This window comes from Gossypium hirsutum, chromosome A09 (genome assembly GCF_007990345.1).
Source record: "Gossypium hirsutum isolate 1008001.06 chromosome A09, Gossypium_hirsutum_v2.1, whole genome shotgun sequence".
Taxonomy (NCBI): Eukaryota; Viridiplantae; Streptophyta; class Magnoliopsida; order Malvales; family Malvaceae; genus Gossypium; species Gossypium hirsutum.
Genome location: NC_053432.1, coordinates 43275192 through 43298174, shown reverse-complemented (window position 1 = coordinate 43298174; position 22983 = coordinate 43275192).

Genomic DNA, 22983 nt, shown 5'->3' with positions numbered 1-22983 from the left:
GTTTCTGTATACACTGAGTTTTCCCAAACTCACCCCATTTTCTTCCATCCTTGCAGGTGAGCCCTAGTTGGTGGACTTGGAGCTGGGCGGGATTCGGAGTGGCCACACGTTTTCTGCAAATTCGTTTTCTTCTGGTGAACTAGATTTTCCATATTTTTCGTTTTTGGTTTTGGGTTTTTGTAATAAGGCCGCTAATTATTTTATGGTTTGGGTTGTTTCTTTATTATTTAATTCTATTATGATAAAACTGAACTATGATAATTAACGGAATGGATTAGCTCTAGGACGCGTTTTCAAAAACATTAAGTGATTTCAAAATAAGACGAATACGAGTAAGACTTCCGCTAAGCAAACGTTTTCAACCTTAATCATTTTCTTAAAATGGACCTAACCAAACGGTTTTCTCAAAATTATACGAGATGTTAGAGTGTGGCAATGGCGGTGTGCATGTCTAGGATTGGATCCGAAGGGAGCTTGGTACTTAAGCAGTCCGACGGACTCACCTCCTCTTCTTCCTGGTTTCCTACCTGGTGCGCAGCTTCCATTCACTTTAATCTACTTTTAAAAGTGTCTTTTACAACACCAACTAAGTTTTCCAACTATGTAATACGGAATGTTTTGAACGCTTCGATGTGGCACATCAAATCCGGTCATAACGTCTAGGCCGAGTTTGGGGTGTTACATTTAGTGGTATCAGAGCCTGGTTGCAACAACTCGGCTGTGGATCGGGTCCGAAAATCTTAAAAAAAAGGGTTTTTCTATAAGTTTTTCAAAGATGTTCAAAGTTTTTCTATTGAACGAGGTTAAATCAATAGTTTTAAAATAAAAGTGTTTTCAAATAAAATCTTTTTATTTTCGGTAAACAAAAACATGGGTTTTTTATGGACTGATAAAGAAGTGGCACACTGAATCCCCGGCACCAAGTCTGTAAGTGTTCTTTCTCTGCTTTAAATATTTATATGGAACTGGACTGGAAATAATACTGTAGATAGTACTGAGCCTTAGAGATAGTGCTATTGATAAGGTAGTATTATGGCTACAAAACTGGGACCGTAGCTAAATTGTGATTGCGCGAAAATAACTCTAAAACTCTATCTGTTCATAAGACATTCTGTAATAAACAGTGGAACCAGTAAACTAATGTCATAAAATTCGTAATCAGATAAATCATTATGAGTACAAGGGCTACTCGAGGAAGAGGCCGTGGTCGAGGCCGAGGTAGCACTCAAGCTGGATCTGCGTCATCTGAACACATGCCAGCTGGCGAGGTACGTCCACCACCGGTTAATGAAAATGGGCTGTATGACCGGGCCGCAGGGGATGACGCTTTGTCTCAGGCCATGTTGAGGGTTTTGGAAAGGGTGGCCGGAGCTAACATCGGGCCCATGAATAGGGGGTCCATTTCTGAACGTCTTCGGGCCAACGGAGCTGAGATTTTTAGGGGCGTATCTGGAGTGGCCCCAAATGTGGCTGAGTACTGGTTGGAAGCCACAGAGCGGATCATGGATGACCTGGACTGCTCAGTAGAACAGAAGTTGAAAGGGGCGGTGTCGTTGCTGCGGGATGAAGCGTATCAGTGGTGGATTACTGTGAGAGAGGGTATCCCAGCTGAGAGGGAAACATGGGAGCTGTTTAAACAGACCATTAAGGCAAAATATGTTGGAGCTAGTTATGTGGACGCACGCAGAAAGAAGTTCTTGAATCTGACTCAAGGAAATAAGACCATTGCTGAATATGAGGCGGAGTTTCTACGATTGAGTCGGTATGCTAATGGCATCATTTCCACCGAATACGAGCGCAGCGTTCGTTTTGAGGATGGCCTCAGAGATGAGTTAAGGGTACTCATAGCTCCGCAGAGAGAGCGAGATTTCGCTGCACTAGTAGAGAAGACTAAGATAGCCGAGTAGGTGAAACAAACTGAACAGAGGAATCGTGATAAGGATCGGAATCGGTTCAGGAGGGATGCTGGACCAGCGGGTGCTGTAAATCGAAATGTTAAGAGAGCTAGGATGGAGGAACTGGTTCGAGCAGTTCCGGTGAACACAGGTAGACCGCAAGCTTGTAGGGATTGCGGCAGAATGCATCAAGGAGAGTGCTGGAAGTGTTCTGGGGCTTGTCTTCGTTGTGGGTCTAAGGAGCATAGGATTAAGGATTGTCCTAGGAGGGCCACTCAGGCTCAGGTGGCCGAATAAGGGGCTGTGCAACTGGCTCAACCTGTGAGGGATGGACCACCGCTGCCAAGAGGTCGTGGACAAGGTCGCGGTGGTAATGGCCGTGGACGTGGGGCACCCGGCAGGGGTATTGGTAACGCGGATGCTCGTCAGCCAGCTTTGGTGTATGCTGCTCGTCGCCGCGAGGAGGGTGACGCACCTGATGTCACAACTGGTACGTTTTTTATCTATGGTGTACCTTATACTGCTCTGATTGATGTGGGATCAACCCATTCATATGTGGCATATAACATTTCTGGGGCACTGGGTGTGCACTCCGAGGAGACTGTATGTGGGGTGTCTGTGATAAGTCCTTTAGGTCATTCGGTTAAGGTAGAGAAACTCTTCAAGGAGGTGCCGCTAGAGATTCAAGGCGGGGTTTTCTGTGGGGATTTGATGGAGTTACGGCTTGAAGAATTCGATTTGATACTAGGGATGGATTGGTTGACCAAGCATAAGGCAACGTTGGATTGTGCAGCTAAGAGGATGGTGTTAAGGACTGTCAATGATGAAGAGGTAATGATTATTGGAGAACGGAAGGATTACTTAGCCAATGTAGTATCGGCGTTGAGGGCTGAGAAACTGATGCGCAAGGGGTACGAGGCATATCTGGCTTTGGTAAGCCAAGCTGAAACTGAGGATCTGACTGTGGAGACCATCAGAACTGTTAGGGAATTCCGGGATGTTTTTCTAGAAGAGCTTCCTGGATTACCTCCGAATCGGGAAGTTGAGTTTGGAATTGATTTGTTGCCTGGAACAGCTCTAGTATCTATTGCACCCTATAGGATGGCACCGAAGGAGTTAGTGGAACTGAAGGCTCAAATTCAAGAGTTGTTAGATAGAGGCTTCATTAGGCCTAGTGTGTCTCCTTGGGGAGCATCGATCCTGTTTGTGAAGAAAAAGGACGGAACGATGTGCATGTGCATCGATTATCGCTAGTTAAACAAATTGACGATTAAGAATAAGTATCCATTACCAAGGATTGACGATCTGTTCGATCAACTGAGGGGAGCTTCGGTATTCTCCAAAGTCGATCTTCGTTCTGGATACCATCAGCTAAGGGTAAAAGAAGGGGATATTCATAAAACAGCATTTCGAACTCGATATGGACATTATGAGTTTGTGGTCATACCGTTTGGGCTGACGAACGCACCTGCAGCTTTTATGGATCTGATGAACTGAGTATTCCAACCTTACTTGGATCGGTTCGTAGTCGTCTTTATCGACGATATCCTGGTATACTCTGAAACGGAGGCGAAGCATGATGAGCATCTCCGTATTGTGCTGCAAGTGTTAAGGGAAAAGGAGCTCTATGCGAAATTCAGCAAGTGTGAATTCTGGTTGAGGGAGGTAACTTTCCTAAGGCTTGTGGTCTCTGCCGAAGGGATTAAGGTGGATCCTCGTAAAATTGAAGTGATTCTGGAATGGAAGCCACCTAGGTCAGTATCAAAAATTCGGAGTTTTCTAGGGTTAGCAGGTTACTACAGAAGGTTTGTGGAGGGTTTCTCGGTAATGGCAGCACCTTTGACAAAACTCATGAGGAAAGGAGTACCATTTGTCTGGACCGAGAAACAGCAAAAATCTTTTGATTGGTTGAAAAAGGTATTGACTGAAGCGCCAGTATTGATTCAACCGGTGTCTGGGAAAGACTTTACTGTATACAGCGATGCGTCGCATGTGGGGTTAGGTTGCGTACTGATGCAAGAGGACAAGGTGGTCGCTTATGCATCGCGACAGCTTAAGGCTCATGAGGTGAATTACCCTACGCATGATTTGGAGCTAGCAGCGGTGATTTTTGCGTTAAAAATTTGGAGACACTACTTATATGGGGAAAAGTGCATCATATACACAGATCATAAGAGCCTAAAGTATTTGTTGACTCAGAAGGAGTTGAACCTTAGGCAACGAAGATGGGTGGAGTTGCTTAAAGACTACGACTATTCGATAGAGTACCACCCAGGAAAGGCTAATGTGGTGGCGGATGCGTTGAGTCGAAGGGTTGTTACTGATTTGAGAGCCTTGTTCGCACGATTAAGTCTGTACGACGATGGAAGCTTGTTGGCAGAACTATAGGTAAGGCCTACTTGGACTGAGTAGATTAAGGAAAAACAGTTGAAGGACGATTCATTAGCTCTCCGGTTCCAGCAAGTTAAGAGTGGTGAGAACGAGGATTTTGGGTTGAACACTGAAGGGGTTCTGTGCTTTCGTAGAAGGGTTTGTATTCCAAAGGACCCTGAATTGAGGCAGTTAATTCTGAAAGAGGCTCATGGTGGACTCTGTGCCATGCATCCTGGAGGGAATAAGTTATATCGAGACTTGCGAGAGGTGTACTGGTGGCCCGGATTAAAGCGAGAGATGACTGAATTTGTTGGGAAATGTCTGACGTGCCAGCAGGTTAAGGCTGAGCACCAATTGCCTTCGAGATTACTACAACCTGTTAAAATTCCGCTATGGAAGTGGGAAAGAGTAACAATGGACTTTGTGAGTGGGTTACCTTTGACACCCACCAAGAAAGATTCGGTGTGGGTGGTTGTGGATAGGTTAACAAAATCTGCTCATTTCATACCTGTTCGTACCGACTACTCACTGCAAAAGTTGTCCAAGTTATATGTGGCGGAGGTAGTACGACTGCATGGGGTGCCAGTGTCGATAATTTCTGACCGAGACCCTAGGTTTACATCTCAGTTTTGGCAAAAGTTGCAGGAAGCGTTGGGTACACAATTGGATTTTAGCACTGCTTTTCACCCACAGACAGATGGACAGTCAGAAAGGGTTATTCAGGTTCTGGAGGATATGTTGAGAGGCTGTATCATTGATTTTCGTGGAAGTTGGGAGGACTACTTGCCACTGGCGGAGTTTGCTTACAATAACAGCTACCAAACAAGTATTCAGATGGCACCATATGAAGCGCTTTATGGGCGAAGATGTCGTACGCCGACGTGTTGGATAGAGTTGGGTGAGCGACGAGTGCTTGGACCGGAATTGGTGGGAGACACTAAAAGTAAGGTTAGGCTGATAAGGGATCAGTTAAAGGAGGCATCCGATAGACAGAAGTCGTATCCAGATCTGAAGCACAAAGAGATTGAGTTCGCTGTTGGGGATATGGTTTTCTTGAAGGTTTCCCCTTGGAAGAAAATTTTGAGATTTGGTAAGAAGGGTAAGTTGAGCCCACGATTTATTGGGCCTTACCGAATTGTTAAGCGGGTTGGACCAGTGGCTTATCAGTTAGAGTTATCACCAGAACTGCATCGTATCCACGACGTTTTTCATGTATCCATGCTGAGGCGGTATCGATCTGACCCAACTCATATCATACCAATTGCAGAAATCGAGGTACAGTCAGATTTAACTTTTGAAGAGGAACCTGTGCAAATACTTGATCGTGACGTCAAGGTGTTGAGAAGGAAATCAGTTCCACTAGTGAAAGTACTTTGGAGGAACCATGGCAAAGAAGAAGCTACTTGGGAGACTGAGGAGGCGATGCATCAACAGCACCCTCAACTGTTCTAATAAGGTAAAATTTCGAGGTCGAAATTTCTTTAAGGAGGGTAGAGTTGTAACATCCTGATTTTCGGATTTATTCCCGGTTTTCAATATTTTATAAAGATTTTAAAATTTTGTATTTGGATGTGAAATTAATATTTTTGAGTAGGTAAATGGGCTTATAGAAGGCCCATGTGTTGGCCAAAACCCGGTTGGATTTTTGAATTTTGGACTTAAAAAGGGTAGGCGGTTCTGGCTAAGTGGCCCTTAAGTGGAGTGATGGGTAAATTACATCACAAATGAGCCTCTGGTAAAGTGGCAAGGGTGACTCCACTATGCTCCTAAAAAGGTGGCGTGTGGAGCATTGGGGAAGGCATGGGATCAATTCCCTGTGTTGACAAAAAGATGCATTTATTTTTAAGCGCAAGAGGGGTAGTGTTGGAGTCCAGGTGGATTCTGCTAAAGGGGAGTTTGGATCAGTCTAAACGCTTGGATTAAGGAGTGATAAGGGGAGAGATTTAAGGGATTAGGAGAGAGGCTAGGAGTTGGCCGAATTTTGGGAATTGAAGAGGGGAAAATCGGCAGGGGGTTTTGGGGTTAGTATTTCGGCACCTAGGGTATTGAGTTGTGCCGTTCTCTTCTGCTCAGACATCACAAGGTTTTCTTTTCTCTCTTTTTTCCTTTCTAGATGAAACAACCACTTCCCCTATTCTTCTTTTTCTATTTTTCTTCTTCAAAACCATTCATCAATTCTGTTGTTCATCGATACTTTTGCCGAATCCATAAAAGCCGAAACCTCGAAAAAAATACATTAGTTGTGCCGATTTCTTCCAAGCCAAATCCTTCGATATTTTTGTGCCTAATAAACGACAATCATCCTTTCTAAACCCTAGATACCTGTCGGCAATTCTACATCAAGGTTATAGCCCCATATTGTCATCTCCTTCATCACCCAAAAGTCGAAAAACCATAGATTTGGGGGCTTATAGCCGAAACTTCAAAACTTTGGGAGTCGAGTTCTACCATCTTTTGAAAGAAAAATCTGCACCAGATTGCGTGGAGATCAAAAAAGAGTAAGGGGTAAGTGTTCATCATCTCAGATCTGGTCCTATTTTACAAAGTTAGGAAAAGCCGAAGTCCCTAAAATCTAGGGAGGCTGTCGATTTGGGCATGTGGCTCTAAGGGTTATTCACTGATGTTTTCTGTCAATGATTAGTGTCTTCTTAAGTGTTGGATTGAAGGCGTAGGCTGTTGGAGCAATCGGATTCGGAGCTAGCTATCGATTTTGGAAAAAAGGTAAGGTTTCAAAGCCTTTTAGGGACATGGTTCGATCATGGATAAGCAAGTTTTGGGTTTAGTGATTACGGTTTGTAAATAAGAACTGTACTAATCAATTGTAGGACATTGGAAGGGATCTCGGTAGCAGTCGTCGCTAGTCAGGTGCGTACCGAACACCCTTTCTTAGTTCAATTCGGCAAAGGCCGAAATGCCGAAATTCTGGCATTTCGTGGGCTTGTGAGTATGCGAATGCTCTCAAGACGTAGAGTAATTGTTAGATCTAGCACCGCAAGGTGGTAAGTAAGTTTGTGTGACGTCTTCACGTACTTCAGAAAAAGAGGGCCTCGATGGGCCAAAACTGGGCCCAATGGGCTTACGGACCAATATGGGTAAGAGATGGGCAAATTAGCCTGTTAGTTAGATGGTGGAACCAAATTGCATAAAACTGCTAAAAATTACTAAAGTAGCTTGTGTAGTTGCGTAAGGACGAAATTACCCCTAAAGAGCAAAATTACTGATACACCCCTAGGGTTTAAATTAGCTAAACTGCATGATTGATTAATACTGTATTGTACATGATATGCTTTATTAATATTTGTTGCATGGGATTGGGGCATTGATGGAGGAAGTATTGAAAGTGGTTCATCCACGTACTGGAGGCTTTGCCTCAACTTACTGATATTTGAGCAGCGTTGCTGCAACTGTGGAGTGTAGGGCTAGGTGGGTTGAGATATTCCCCACATGGAGTGTAGGGCTGGTACGGGGCAGTGTAGCGGTTGGTGGGTTGAGTAGTCTCCCCAGATGGGATTGCATGCATTACTACTATTGTTTCCTATATTACTGAACTGGGCCTATGGGCCACACTGTTATATAAAAAGGGGCGAAGGCCTTGCTACTGTATTCTGAAAAGGGCTTCGGTCCACTGTGTACTGTTATCTGAATGGGGCTTAGGCCCAATGGGCTCGAGCTGATTTGGGCTTTGGATGGGTTTCTGTATACACTGAGTTTTCGCAAACTCACCCCATTTTCTTCCATCCTTGCAGGTGAGCCCTAGGTGGTGGACTTGGAGCTGGGCGGGATTCGGAGTGGCCACACGTTTTCTGCAAATTCGTTTTCTTCTGGTGAACTAGATTTTCCATATATTTCGGTTCTGGTTTTGGGTTTTTGTAATAAGGCCGCTAATTATTTTATGGTTCGGGTTGTTTCTTTATTATTTAATTCTATTATGATAAAACTAAACTATAATAATTAACGGAATGGATTAGCTCTAGGACACGTTTTCAAAAACATTAAGTGATTTCAAAATAATACGAATACGAGTAAGACTTCCGCTAAGCAAACATTTTCAACCTTAATCATTTTTTTAAGATGGACCTAACCAAACGGTTTTCTCAAAATTATACGAGATGTTAGAGTGTGGCAATGGCGGTGTGCATGTCTAGGATTGGATCCGAAGGGAGCTTGGTACTTAAGCAGTCCGACGGACTCACCTCCTCTTCTTCCTGGTTTCCTACCTGGTGCGCAGCTTCCATTCACTTTAATCTACTTTTAAAAGTGTCTTTTACAACACCAACTAAGTTTTCTAACTAAGTAATACGGAATGTTTTGAACGCTTCGATGTGGCGCATCAGATCCGGTCATAACGTCTAGGTCGGGTTTGGGGTGTTACACGTCCATCTTTAACTGCCTTGAAGTATAGGCCACAACTTTACCTTTTTGCATCAAAACCCAACCAAGTCCCGAATACAAAGCATTAATATAAACAACAAAATCTTTCTGTAACAGCCCGGTTTTAGCTAAATCAGAATAATGATTTCAGAACCACAAATCTGAGGTCAAAAAATATTTTAATATTATTTTTAGTGTTTACAGCATTATATATGTGTGAAAGTTTCATGAAATAATTTTAGTGTTTGAATGCTTAATTTGATAAAAGGACTAAATCGCGTAAAATGCAAAAGTGGCATTCTATTGTTTAAAGTGCTTAATTACTATGATTTATTAAATGAAAGGTCCTTATGATGTAAATAGACCATTGATGGTGGAATTTGACATAAATGGGCATTAAATGGATGTTTTTAATGGTTTTTAACTAATGTTAATTTTGTAAAATGTTAAATAACTTATCATAAATAAAACATAATAAAAATTAAGCTTCATTTCATCTTTCTTGGCCAAATATTAAGGGGAAAGAGAGCCATTGATGGTGTTTTAGCTTTCGGCACTTATTAAGCTTGATTAAGGTACGGTTTTAGCTCGATTTTTGATGATTTTTATGTTTTTGTGATCGTTGCTTCATGTTCTAGCTAGCCCATACCCTAATTTCTTAATTTGTTGATGAATTTATGAGTTTACGTTAATTATAGTTTGATTTATTTGAGTGTTGATGATGGAAAACGAATGTTTGGAACTAGAGATATATGTTTTGTAAAGTGATTTTTGACAAAAATGTCAATTAGGGGTTAAATTGTAAAAATGTACAATGCTATGGTAAAAAGTGTGAATAAACTAAAACTATGGGCTGCTAGTAACAAGTATAAAATATGACTATCATGGGTTTGTACCCAATTGAATGAATTTGCAATTTTATGATATTAGGACTAAATTGAATAAATGTGAAACTTTAGGGGCTAAAGTGTAAAAATGCCCAAATATGTGTTTGTCCATGAAATTGAATGAATAAGTGATTAAATGAGTTAATTTTGAATGTATTTAGATTAAGAACGAAATATATTAAATTTAGATCGGGGGAAATCGAAAGCTATCAAGTAGTTGATCCAAGTTGTTTAGTTTATATACGAGGTAAGAACATATGCAAATAGAAATCTTTAAATTGAATTATAAATGTTTAATTGTCATTGAATTTCTATGGATGTCGAACGAGTAAATACGAGCAAGAATCGACAGAGTTACGACATCTAAAAGTCTCGTACGAACCTTAGGAATAGTATCGGATACGAATGTCATGACATTAGGTTATCGAGATGTGATTACATGTAAGACCATGTCTGGGACATCGGCATTGTATTATGATTATGTGTAAGACCATGTCTAGAACATTAGCATCGTTAACCGATTTCGTGTAAGACCCTGTCTAGGACAGTGGCATCGATATGTGATAACATGTAAGACCATATCTGGGATATGGCATTGTACGAGCTATATGCAATTGCTGAGTATCCTTAACTATTCCAAATGATTCAACAGGCAAAGCCAAGTCAAGAAAGAATGTGTGAATGAGTTAAGTGACTTAGGTACATACGAGATTCATACAATTATTGAAAAGGGAAGTATTTGATGAATTGAATTATTATATTGATTATGTGTATAATGAGAAAGGTTTGTGAACTTGAATGTATATTGAGATGTGCTTATTTATATATTGTGTAATTGATGGAAGTGATGTTAATTCATGAGATGATTTAATTGTGTATGGCTTACTAAGCTTTTAAAGCTTATTGTGTATTTTTCACTATTTTATATATTATGAAAGTTAGCTCAGACTCAGGGATCGTCGAGAAACGTCATCACATTATCAATCATTTTGTTGGTACTTTTGAAGTTTTGTATATGGTATATAGCATGCATAGGCTAGTTTCATTTGGTATGTTTTGAAATTTGAATATAGTCTGTGAGTTGGCTTGTAAATGATATTGTTGATGAAGTTGAATTTGGCTTATGTTATGAATTATTATATGATAAGTGAAGTATTTATAATAACTTCTGTTTTGGTAGGCTTGATATGGTCGTTTTGATGGGTTAATGAATAAGTATTTAGTAAATTGTTAATGATGTGTTATGGTTTGAGAAATGTTAAGCTTTGGTATAATTTAGGATGATGTTTGGATGCCATTTTGGTTTAGTATATGCTTAATGATTTGGGATAAGTCTGAATATGGATATTAGTTAAAGTAACAATTGGTTTTGGTATGTTTTTGGTTGTGTAATTGAGAGTGAAATTGATTGAATTGGTGTTGTAAGTTTGGTGCACAAAATAGCATAGTTTGGATGCCTATTAATGTATTGTAATGGCATGAAATGTGGTGTTTCAGGAATGCCTGTGGAAGGTGCATCCCGTGGTATGTACATGGCCTACGGCACACCCGTGTGCGTGGCCGTGTGGTTCTAAAAAGCCTGTGTTCAGTGATTTGATTAGTATTTAGATTTTAAAAACTAAAATTTTAATAAAGTAATATTGTTATTGCTTGCGTTGCCTCCCGAGAAGCGCTTATTTAAAGTCTAAGCTAGACTTTACCGTGTGAGTATACTTAAGGAGATTCGTGGAGTTGTAGCTCCTCCCTGTCATCTTTAAATTTCTCATCGTTGTAAGGTTCGAGGTGATCTCTATTTACTTTGAAAGCACCTTGCGATGGGTGACTTATTTCTACGGTGCTGTATGGGAAAACTGTTTTGACTACGAACTGACCTGACCATCGTGATTTAAGCTTCCCAAGGAACAATTTGAGTCTCAAGTTATATAATAGTACAAGATCTCCAACTTCAAATTGTTTATTTTGTTTTAACCGAGCATCATGGCGCCGTTTTGTTGCTTCCTTGTATAGTCTTGAATTTTCATATGCATAGGTTCACCATTCGTCTAACTCGTTTAACTACATCAACCTGTTTTCACCTGCAAGTTTGGGATCAAAGTTTAGAAATTTTATAGCCCAGAATGCTTTGTGTTCTAACTCAAATGGTTTTTCCATAAATGAGTTTGTATGGTGATGTTCTTATGGGGGGTTTTAAAAGCAGTTCTATAAGCCCATAATGCGTCATCTACTTTCATTGCCCAATCTTTCCTGTTTAATCCTACCGTCTTTTCTAGGATACGTTTAAGTTCTCGATTTGCCACTTCGACTTGGCCACTAGTTTGTGGGTGGTAAGGGGTAGTTGTTCAGTGGTAAACTCCATATTTCTTGAGGGTCTTTTCAAATTGGGCATTACAGAAATGAGTTCCCCTATCACTGATGATTAATCTAGGTGTTCCAAATCGAGAGAAAAGTTTTTTAAGGAAATGTACCACTACTCTAGCATCATTTTGTAGGCAGAACTTAAGGTTCAACCCATTTAGACATATAATGGACAGCTACTAAGATGTATTTATTTCCAAATGAACTAGGGAATGGACCCATGAAGTCGATACCCCAAACATCAAATATTTCACATGAAAGCATATATGTCAGAGGTATTTCATCAGGGTTAGAGATATTACCTATCTTTTGGCATTTGTCACAAGAAATAACATACATGTTGGCATCTTTGAATAAGGTGGGCCAATAAAAACCTGATTCAAGTATTTTATGTGCGGTCTTATTTCCACCGTAATATCCTCCAACTGGTCTTGAGTGGCAATGTTCCAAGATTTTTAATGCTTCTGTTCTTGTAATGCATCGTTGAATGACTTGATCTACACATATATAGAAAAGAAAAGGATCTTCCCAAAAGTAGTTTTTCACATCAGTAAAGAATCGTTTCTTTTGTTGATATGTCAACCCTTTTGGGAAAATTATTCTTCAGGGAACGAATCGTTTATTTCCACTTCATCTAGTTGTTTAGTACTTGAATTTTCAAGCTTGGATAAATGATCAACTGCGAGATTTTCTGCTCCTTTCTTATTTTGAATTTCCAAGTCGAATTCCTGCAATAACAAAATCCATCAAATGAGTCGAGGTTTTGCATCAGTTTTAGTTAACAGGTAGCGAAGAGCAGAATGGTCAGTATAAACAACAACTTTAGACAATATTAGATATGGCCTAAATTTATCGAATGCAAAAACCACAGCTAACAATTCTTTCTCCGTGGTGGTGTAGTTCTCGTGTACGGCTGTCAAAGTTTTGCTAGCATAATAAATATGTGACAGCCCTAAAGCGACCCTAGTAGGAAAGCGGTTTCGGGACCGCTAAACCGAGTCACCAAATTATTTGAATATGATATTTATTGTCTAAAATAAATGTGTGAAAATTTTAAGCTTCGATTTAGTAAATTGCATGTGAATTTAGTCAATAGGACTTATGTGTGACATTTTTGAAATGTGATAGATCAAAACATAAGGACCTATTAGTGCATGTTGAAAAAGGGGGGACTTGCATGTCAATTTTTCCCCCCCATCTAGTAGTGGCCGGCCATGACATTAGGGTGGACAAAGGGTGATGGGCAAAACATGTCATAGACATGTTGTGTCGGTGCATCATAGGAGGAAACAATAAAATAAAGTTAGTAATAAAGAAATGGAAAAAAGAAAGAAGGGGTGTGATTGTTTCTCCCCCCTCCCTATTGCCGTGAATGTAAGAAAGAAAACAAAAAAAAAGTGTCCATCTTTTTTTCATTTCTCTTGGTCGAATGTTCTAAGGAAGAAAGGAAACAAGTTGTGTTCTTTGGTTCTTCTTGGCCGAATTGAGAGGAGGAAGGAAGGAGTGAAGCAATCGGTCATATTAGGTCGATATTAAGGTAAGGAAGTTGATACTAGTTCTTGAAATCCTAGTTGATTTTGAGTGAGATATCAAGTTATTGTTGGTAACCCATGTTGAAATTGTGATTTTGGAATAAGTAAGGTTTTCGGCTATGGAGATTAATAAGGGTGATGGTTGTGTTTCATGCTAAATCTAGATGAACAATGGTAGTTGCTTACATCTTGATGATTATGAGTTTCTTTCTTGGTTCTACCTTAGATCCATGAAGTATATTTTTATTTGGTGTTGTTGGAAGTATCGGCCATGGTATATCCATAAGTGTGATTTATGCTTATTGCATGGTAGGTAAGATTTATGTTTTGGATATATGTTTAAATTTGGTTATAATCAAATTTGTGATTCGGCTCTTGCACATATATATATATATATGATTGCACATGATGTATTGGTATGACCTATATATTATCTCAAGGTATATACTTACACATGATGGTGCTTCGGTTATGGAGTAAATGATGGATGCGTATTGAGTTATAATATGTAATGCATTAGTTAGTAAAATGTATGCCATTTATGTGTGGTATTAAGTATATAATCGGCCTCAACATAGACATGCATATTCGGCCATAGGAAGAAGATTGGTGTTGCATGTATTCGGTTAGAGGCAAGCATATCGATGCTTTTGTCTTGGCTTAGAAAATTCGACCAAGGGGGAATATTAGCTAAAATGTTGAGTTTGATTCATGATTCCATATATATATGTGACTCTAATGCCTAAAGTATATATGGGCTAAGTACCTTGAGGTTTTCTTTTGATGTTCGAATGAATTGTATTAAATTTCTTGATGGGATTAAAAATGCATATGACCATTGTGTAGTTGAGCTAGAAGGTGGCCATATGACCAATCAAACTCCTTGTCATATTCGGCCATAAGCTAGCATAATGAGACTTTAATAAGTTAAATTTGTTTGAATTAGCTCAAGAGCTTAGAGGACCACAGTTGGATAAGGGAAAGGAAAAAGTTATCGAATAGCCGCTGAAAACGGTCGACCACATCCGAGGTAAGTTCTTGAGTAATAGAGCTTAAATTATGATTTGATTAGATCATGTTTTAAGCAAATCAAAATCATGCTCTTTGTGTGTGGCTATTGAGCCGAAATTGCAAGGGTGATAAGTGTCTTGTGTTTGAGTTTTGCTAATAAAAATGAAATACGAATGTGTCATGATTTATTGTTAAATGTGCATGGTTATTCGAATGATGTCCGGGCTAAGTCCCGAAGGCTTTGTGCTAAGTGACCATATTCGGACTAAGATCCGAAGGCATTTGTGCGAGTTACTAATTCCGGGCTAAGCCCGAAGGCATTGGTGCGAGTTACTAAATTCGGGTTAAGTCCCGAAGGCATTTGTGCGAGTTACTATAACCAGGCTATGTCCCGAAGGCATTTGAACGAGTAGCTATATCCGGTTAAATTCCGAAGGTACGTGATTCGGGAATGAATGATCTTGCTGTAAAAATTTCAGTTAATACGCTTGTAACATCCCAACATTGAGGTATGTTTCGTATGTGCTTTGAATTAGTTGAGCCCTCACAAATAAGTATTCGCTCAGTTGATAAATGAGTTACCGGCCTTTGGCTAAGTTGATCTTTGTGTATGAATAAAAGGGTTGGTAATGTGAAGTAAGTATGATATTGAAAATTTGTGCATATGAAATTATCCGTTTAGCTACATGAATGCTATACTTTGGTTGTGTCTAAATTCTTTGCTCAAAACTTACTAAGCATTTAATGCTTACTCCGTTTCTTTGATTCTCTGTTTTATAGATTTTGGTTCTTCAGCTATCGGACTCGGGATTTTGAAGTCGAAGTCGCCCACACTATCAAAGCTCCTTTTGATATACTTTTGGTTGAACTTTGAAATGGCATGTATAGGACTACCCTTTTGTTGTTGGTCATGTACCCTTCGGTTTTGTGTAAATTTGGATAGCCATGCGAAAATGGCTTAAATATACTTTGATCATAGCTTTATAATCGTTTTGTCTGTTGTCCGTCGAGAGGTATGGAAATGTTGGTAACGGTTAGCCATGGGAATGGTTATTCATGATCATTTTTGGAATATGTATGACAAACTCTAGTTGATCCATGGAGGATCATGAAATAGGTAAAGTTTACCTTAAAAATAGATGTTCGCAGCAGCAGTGATGTGGATGTGAAAAAAATCACTAAAAATAGTAGGAATGAAATTAAATAGTGAATAAATGATGTAATCGAACCTTGATGAATCTATTTTCATAGGAAATTAACGAAACGTTCATATGAACAGTATATTATGAGATGTTAAAGTTTTTGTGAGACAGGGCCAGAACGGTTTCTGGATCCCCTGATATGACTTTGGAAATTCATTATAAATTAACCAGAGATATTTAGAAGTCATGCCATATATGTATAGATTCCGCTTTGAGTATAGTTTCTATAGAAACAAACGGCATCAGTATTGAAGCCTTGTACAGGGAGATATCCAAGTCGTAATGCGCAAAGGTCAGTGTAGTCGATCCCTGTAACATGGGAGACTTTGACTAATAAACTGTATTAATTGGCCCGACCAAAAATTCTAAAAAAAATTTGTAGATGGATATATGAGTCTAGTTTCAGATAAAAATCACGAAACGGATTTTCGAGTTGTAATACTCAAGATATGATTTTTAAGGTGACAGTGACGCAGTTAGCCAGCTTGCCTGGAAAATTTAAAATGGATTGTGCAAAGAAGTGATTTAAGTCTGCAAACCCCTCGTGTCCGACTCCGGCGACGGACTCGGGTACGGGGTGTTACAAAATAGGTTGAAAGTGCTTGTCCCTTCGTTGTCCCAAAACTGTACCTACTGTAAAGTCACTCGCATCACACATTAGTTCAAAAGGTAAATTCCAAACAGGTGTTGTTATAATTGGAGCATTAATCAATTTATCTTTTAGAGTATTAAATGCTTCTAAACATTCCTGATCAAAATTAAAGAGCATATCTTTTTCTAGTAATTTGGTCAAAGCCTTAGCTATTTTAGAAAAATCTTTAACTAAAAAACTTCTAATAGCCTTAACCGAACTAGGAGGAGGTAATCTTTCAATGATTTTGACTTTAGATTTATCAATTTCAATCCATTTACTAGAAATTTTATGTCCTAGCACAATACCTTCTTGAACCATAAAGTGACATTTTTCCCAGTTAAGTACAAGGTTTGTTTCTTCACATCTTATCAGAACTTGTTTGCAATTTTTAAGGCAAAGACGGAAAGAGTTACCGAATACTGAGAAATCATCCATAAATACCTCCATGATATCTTCTACGAGTTTTAGGGGAAAGAAATCCATTGATGGTGTTTTAGCTTTCGACACTTATTAAGCTTGATTAAGTTACAGTTTTAGCTCAGTTTTTGATGATTTCTATGTTTTTGTGATCGTTACTTCGTGTTCTATCTAGCCCGTACCCTAGTTTTTGAATTTGTTGATGAATTTGTGAGTTACCATTGATGAAAGTTTGATGTTTTTGAGTGTTAATGATGGAAATGAATGTTTGAAACTAGATATATATGTTTTGTACAGTGATTTTTGACAAAATGTCAATTAGGGGTTAAATTGTGAAAATGTAAAATGTTATGGTAAAAAGTGTGAATAAACTAAAATATGGGCTGCTAGTAACAAGTATAAAATTTGACTATCATGGGTTTGTACCCAATTGAATGAATTTGCAATTTTATGATACTAGGAATAAATTGAATAAATGTGAAACTTTAGGGGCTAAAGTGTAAAAATGCCCAAATATGTGTTTGTAGATGAAATTGAATGAATAAGTGATTAAATGAGTTAATTTTGCATGCATTTGGATCAAGAATGAAAGAAATCAGATTTAGATCGGGGGAAATCAAAAGCTATGGAGTAGTTGATCCGATTTGTTCAGTGTATATACGAGGTAAGTACATATGCAAATAGATGTCTTTAAATTGAATTATAAATGTTTAATTGTCATTGAATTGCTATGGATGTTGAATGAGTAAATACAAGAAAGAATCTACAAGGTTACGACATATGAAAGTCCCATACGAACCTTAGGAATAGTATAGAATATGAATGTCATGACATTAGGTTACCGAGATGTGATTACATGTAAGACCATGTCTGGGACATCGACATTGTATTGTTATTACGTGTAAGGCCATGTTTGGGACATTGATATCGTTAATCAATTTCGTGTAAGACCCTATCTGGGACAATGGATCGATATGTGATAACATGTAATACCATATCTGGGATATGGCATTGTATGAGCTATATGCGATTGCCGAGTATCCTTAACGATTTTGAACAGTTCAACGGGCAAAGCCAAGTTGAGAAAAAATGTGTGAATGAGTTAAATGACTCATGTACATACCAGATTCATACCAGTATTGAAAAGGGAATTATTTGATGAATTCAATTATGATATTGATTATGTGTATAATGAGAAAGGTTTGTGAACTTGAATGTATATTTAGATGTGCTTGTTTATATCCTACTTAATTGATGGAAGTGATGTTAATTCATGAGATGATTTAATTGTGTATGGCTTACTAAGCTTTTAAAGCTTACTCTATGTATTTTTCACTATTTTATAGATTATCGAAGCTATCTCGTATTTGGGGATCGTTGGGAAACGTCATCACACTATTGATCATTGTGTTGGTACTTTTGAAGTTTTGTATATATGGTATATGGCATGTACAGGCTACGTGTCATTTGGTATGTTTTGAACTTTGAACATAGCCATGTGAGTTGGCTTGTAAATGATATTGTTGATGAAGTTGAATTTGGCTTATGTTATGAATTATTATATGATAAGTGAAGTATTTATGATACCTTATGTTTTGGTAGGCTTGATATGGTCATTTTGATGGGTTGATGAATAAGTATTTAGTAAATTGTTAATGATGTGTTATGGTTTGAGAAATGTTAAGCTTTGGTATAATTTAGGATGATGTTTGGATGCCATTTTGGTTTAGTATATGCTTCATGATTTGGGATATGTCTAAATGTGGATATTAGTTAAAGTAACAATTGGTTTTGGTATGTTTTTTGTTGTATAATTGAGTAGTGAAATTGATAGAATTGGTGTTGTTAGTTTGGTGCATAAAATACCATGGTTTGGCTGCCTATTAATGTATTGTAATGGCATGAAATGTGGTGCTTCAGTAATGCTTGTGGAGGGTGAGAAATGTGCCTTCAACAAAGCCTATTTTCACTCTAGATGACTGAGCACGCGAGCGTGTAGCTTGACCGTTTGTGACACATGGCCTTGGTACACAGCCGTGTGTCCCTTAGGATAGCCCTTCGAATTAAGTCAGTATACTCTATAGGTTTGGCACGGCCTAGACACACGGGCGTGTCTATTGACTATGTGTGGCACACGGGCTGGCACATACGCGTGTGGTCGGCCGTGTGACCCAAGTCAGTAACCCCTTCAGTTTTCCCATGGTCGTGGCACACGGGCATGTCCTTGGCTGTGTGGTGCAAGTCAGTATGTATGCCCTGCTTTATCACGGCCTGTGACATGTGCATGTCTGGTGACCGCGTGAGGCACACGGCCTACTTCCACGGGCATGTGACCCTTAAATGCATAAAAATTTTCTAAGTTTTCGAAAATTTTTATATGTGATCAGTTTAGTCCCGAACCTCTTTTAAGAATGTTTTAAGGTCTTGTAGACCTATTTAAGGGACATTGTGTATGTGAATGAATTTTATTCGATAATGAATGTTTATTGAGTTCTGAAATGTTAGTTATATGTTTTGTTTGATCGGTAATATCTCTTAACCCTAATTCGGAAACGGACACGGGTTAGGGGTATTACACTTTCCCAGGTTCTGATTGAACCAACACTAGTGCCTTAGTAAAAGCTTCCTTAAGCTGATCAAAACTTTTCTGCCTTTTATCAGTCCATTCAAACACCACACTCTTCTAAAGTAGTTTCGTTAAAGGTGCGACAATGAGAGAAAACCCTTCAACGAACCTAAAGTAGTAACCAGCTAGACCTAAGAAACTCCTAACTTTAATAACAGTCCTAGGCTACTTCCATTCCAAAATTGCCACTATTTTCCTGGGATCCACTCACAACATGACCTAAGAATGCCACTTCCCAAAGCCAAACATCACACTTACTTAGCTTCACAAACAACTGCTTATCTCGAAGAATCTGAAAAACAACCCTTAAGTATCTTCGTGATCTTCCTCAGAACCATAATATTCCGAGATGTCATCTATGAAAACAACCATGAATTGATCCAAATACGAATGAAACACATGGTTTATCAAATCCATGAACGTAGTAGGAGCATTAGTTAATCCAAACGACATCACCAAGAACTCATAATGCCCATACCGAGTCCTAAAAGTAGTTTTCAACACATCCGAATCCTTCACCTTTAATTGATAATACCCAGATCTAAGATCAATCTTCAAGAATAACATTGCACCTCTAAATTGATGAAACAAATCATCTATTGAAGGAAAGGGATACTTATTCTTAACAGTTAACTTTTTCAACTACCTATAATCAATACACATCCTCATCGTACCATCCTTCTTCTTCACAAACAAAACCGGTACTCAGTCGAATAAACCCTCTAACCAACAACTATTGTGACTGAATCTTTAACTCTCTGAGCTCTTTTGGTACCATACGATAGGACACAATGAGCACTGGTGCAATACCAGGATAAAGCTCAATTTCAAACTCCACCTCCTTTCCGGTGGCAAACCTAGTAACTCTTCAAGAAATATGTCAGGAAAATCCCTAACACTGCGAATGTCTTGAACTCTTAACTCATTACTGATAGAAATCATCACATAAGCCAAATATGCCTCACAACCTTTATTCACCAACTTCTTAACCTTCAAAGCCAAAACCATATTAGACATGAAACCTGGTCTTTCACCCGCTGCAACTATTTCCAAACTTTCACTATCCCTCAAGGTAATTCGCTTAGTCTCAAAATCTACTCTAGCCTTATGTTTAGTTAACCAATCCATTCCAAGTATCACATCAAATCCATAAAACGGAAATTCCATAAGAACAACAGAAAAACATGTCATTAAATCATAAGAGGACACCTACAATAAACTTTATTTACTACTACATTATCACCAAAAGAACTAATAATAGTCATAACCAAACCAATAGTCTCAATAGGAATCCCTAACTTACATGCCAATTCATTCAAGATATTGGAATGTGTCAATCTAAAATCAACTAAAGAAAACAACGGAGTAGAATGCAAAGTAAAAGTACCTATGATAACATTAGTTTGATCTTGATCCTCCAGCTCCCTAACAACATAAACTCAAATTGGACCTCTAAATTCACCTTGTGTAGCAATAGCATGAGCAATAATCCATTGCCCACTCGATCTCCCATTACCTCTACTAGAACCACAGCCTCTAATAGGCACAATAATAGGTGTTGAACTCTGAGTATGCAAAACCTTAACTCTAAGTGGACAATCCATTAGAAAATGTTCCTTTGAACCACATTGAAAACATCCACCAATCAACTTGTGACACCCTCCAAAATGCCTACGCTCACAGTGCGCACAAAGCGGCAACTACCCACTAAGCCACTAGCACTAACCACGGTACCACTCTATTGCCTAGACTGACTCGGATGAGTTCCATGTCTCGCACCTCTACCAGAGACATGACTGTCACGCCCTCTCTTGGATGGTCAACCCTATGCACCATCAGAAACTCTCTTGCTAGAATTAGTAACCACCGAATGAGGCAGCTCAGCTAAGGTCTCTTCCACAACCTTAGCTTTCTCAACCAACTCATCAAACATGAGCTACTATATAAACCTGAATCTCATGGTTTAACCCAAAACGGAACCTCTTACAATGATCCCACTTGAACGAAACAATCTCTGGGAGTACTGACTAAGTCGCACCAATTTAGCCTCATAATTAGCCACAGATAGCTCACCTTGAACTAAGTCCAAAAATTCACGGTTAAGAGCCTCCATATATTGCTTGCCTATATACTTCCTCTGAAAAGCCTCTAGAAAGTAACTCTAAGTCAATCTATCAGTACCAGTACCTCTCCTGACTGTATTCCACCAACGATGGCCCTCATCGTTGAGTAAAGACACAACACAACCTAACTTCTCCTCATCAGAATAGGACATCCACTCGAGGATCCTTTCAACTCCCTCCAACCAGTATTCAGCTATGGTTGGACCAGTGTCTTTCCCTCTAGAAAACTTTTTACCACCCAACACTTGAAAAGGTTCAAGCGGCAAACCTCGATTAACCGGTGTCAAATTGACAGGTATAGCAGGGTTAGCACCAACAATCGGATGAAATGCTCCTATCATGCTTCCATCAGAGGGCCTACACCCTCATCAGGGATGTTCACTGTAAGCGGCAGCATAGGAGGTGCAAAGGATGTATCATTTTCTTGAGCATTAGCTCTCACATTAACATGTCTAGGAGGCATGTCTATTTAATCTAGCATACAAACAAACAAGTAAAGGGTGTGAGTGGCAGGAATGATCCAAGTCTCGTTCTTGTAAGCAAACTTTAGGGTAAAGGCAATGTGTTCCCGTTCCTACCCCACATATATCATAAATAAGAGGCATTTCATGCAGTTCATTCAGAACATTTCGAACAATTCTAAGAATATAGGGGAAATTTACTCTCATGAGTTTCCAAACTCCAAACACATCAATCACCTAGGTCGAGAGTTACTGAACCTAGGCTTTGATACCACCCAATGTAACACCCTATACATGGCCTGGTCACCAGGCCCGAATATGAGATTCCATACCACCATGTCGTCTCATTCCCATTAAACATGAAGCTAGATTCAATTAAATCGATCATCTTTTGTTTAGCCGAACAAGTTTTAATAAGTTCAAATGGTTAATTATCGGTATTACATGTAAAAACTTTCGTTAATCGATCACACAAATAGCCAGGGTCATGTATAAGGGCGAATCAAAATAGTTTCACAAAAATGTCCGTAAGTATAGATACTAGTAATTAGGTATCGATATTTTCCTATAGTGGTATCGATAGCACTTTAAAAAAAGATACCAATTGAGCATTCTATTTCTCGAATCAAAAACCAACCTGTCAAAACTTATTTGTACCTCTAAACCAAGTATTGACATTTTTTTCCCGAGTATCGATACTCAGGAAAGGGTATCGATATCAAATCTCTACTCTGTTTCCTGTACGTTTCAGTTCACAAGGTACCAATTTTTAAGGCCCAATATCGATACCTATACTACTGGAGCGAAATTTACAGAATAGGAATGCAAATGACTGAACTTCAATAGTTTCTAAACCACATACATCAAGTATTAAGTTCAATAACCTTTTATACGACTTAATCGATAGCATAAAGTACCAAAACCATGTCTGAACCACTATCATCATGCTAACATCAATGACAAAATATTCTAACATTTTAATAACATGAAGTTCACATAGGCAAGCTCAAGTGTCCAAAAACCAACAAGTCAAATTTATTCTACCACATTGCCTATCTCCTCAAACCAAATAAGAATAATAAAACACATACGAAGA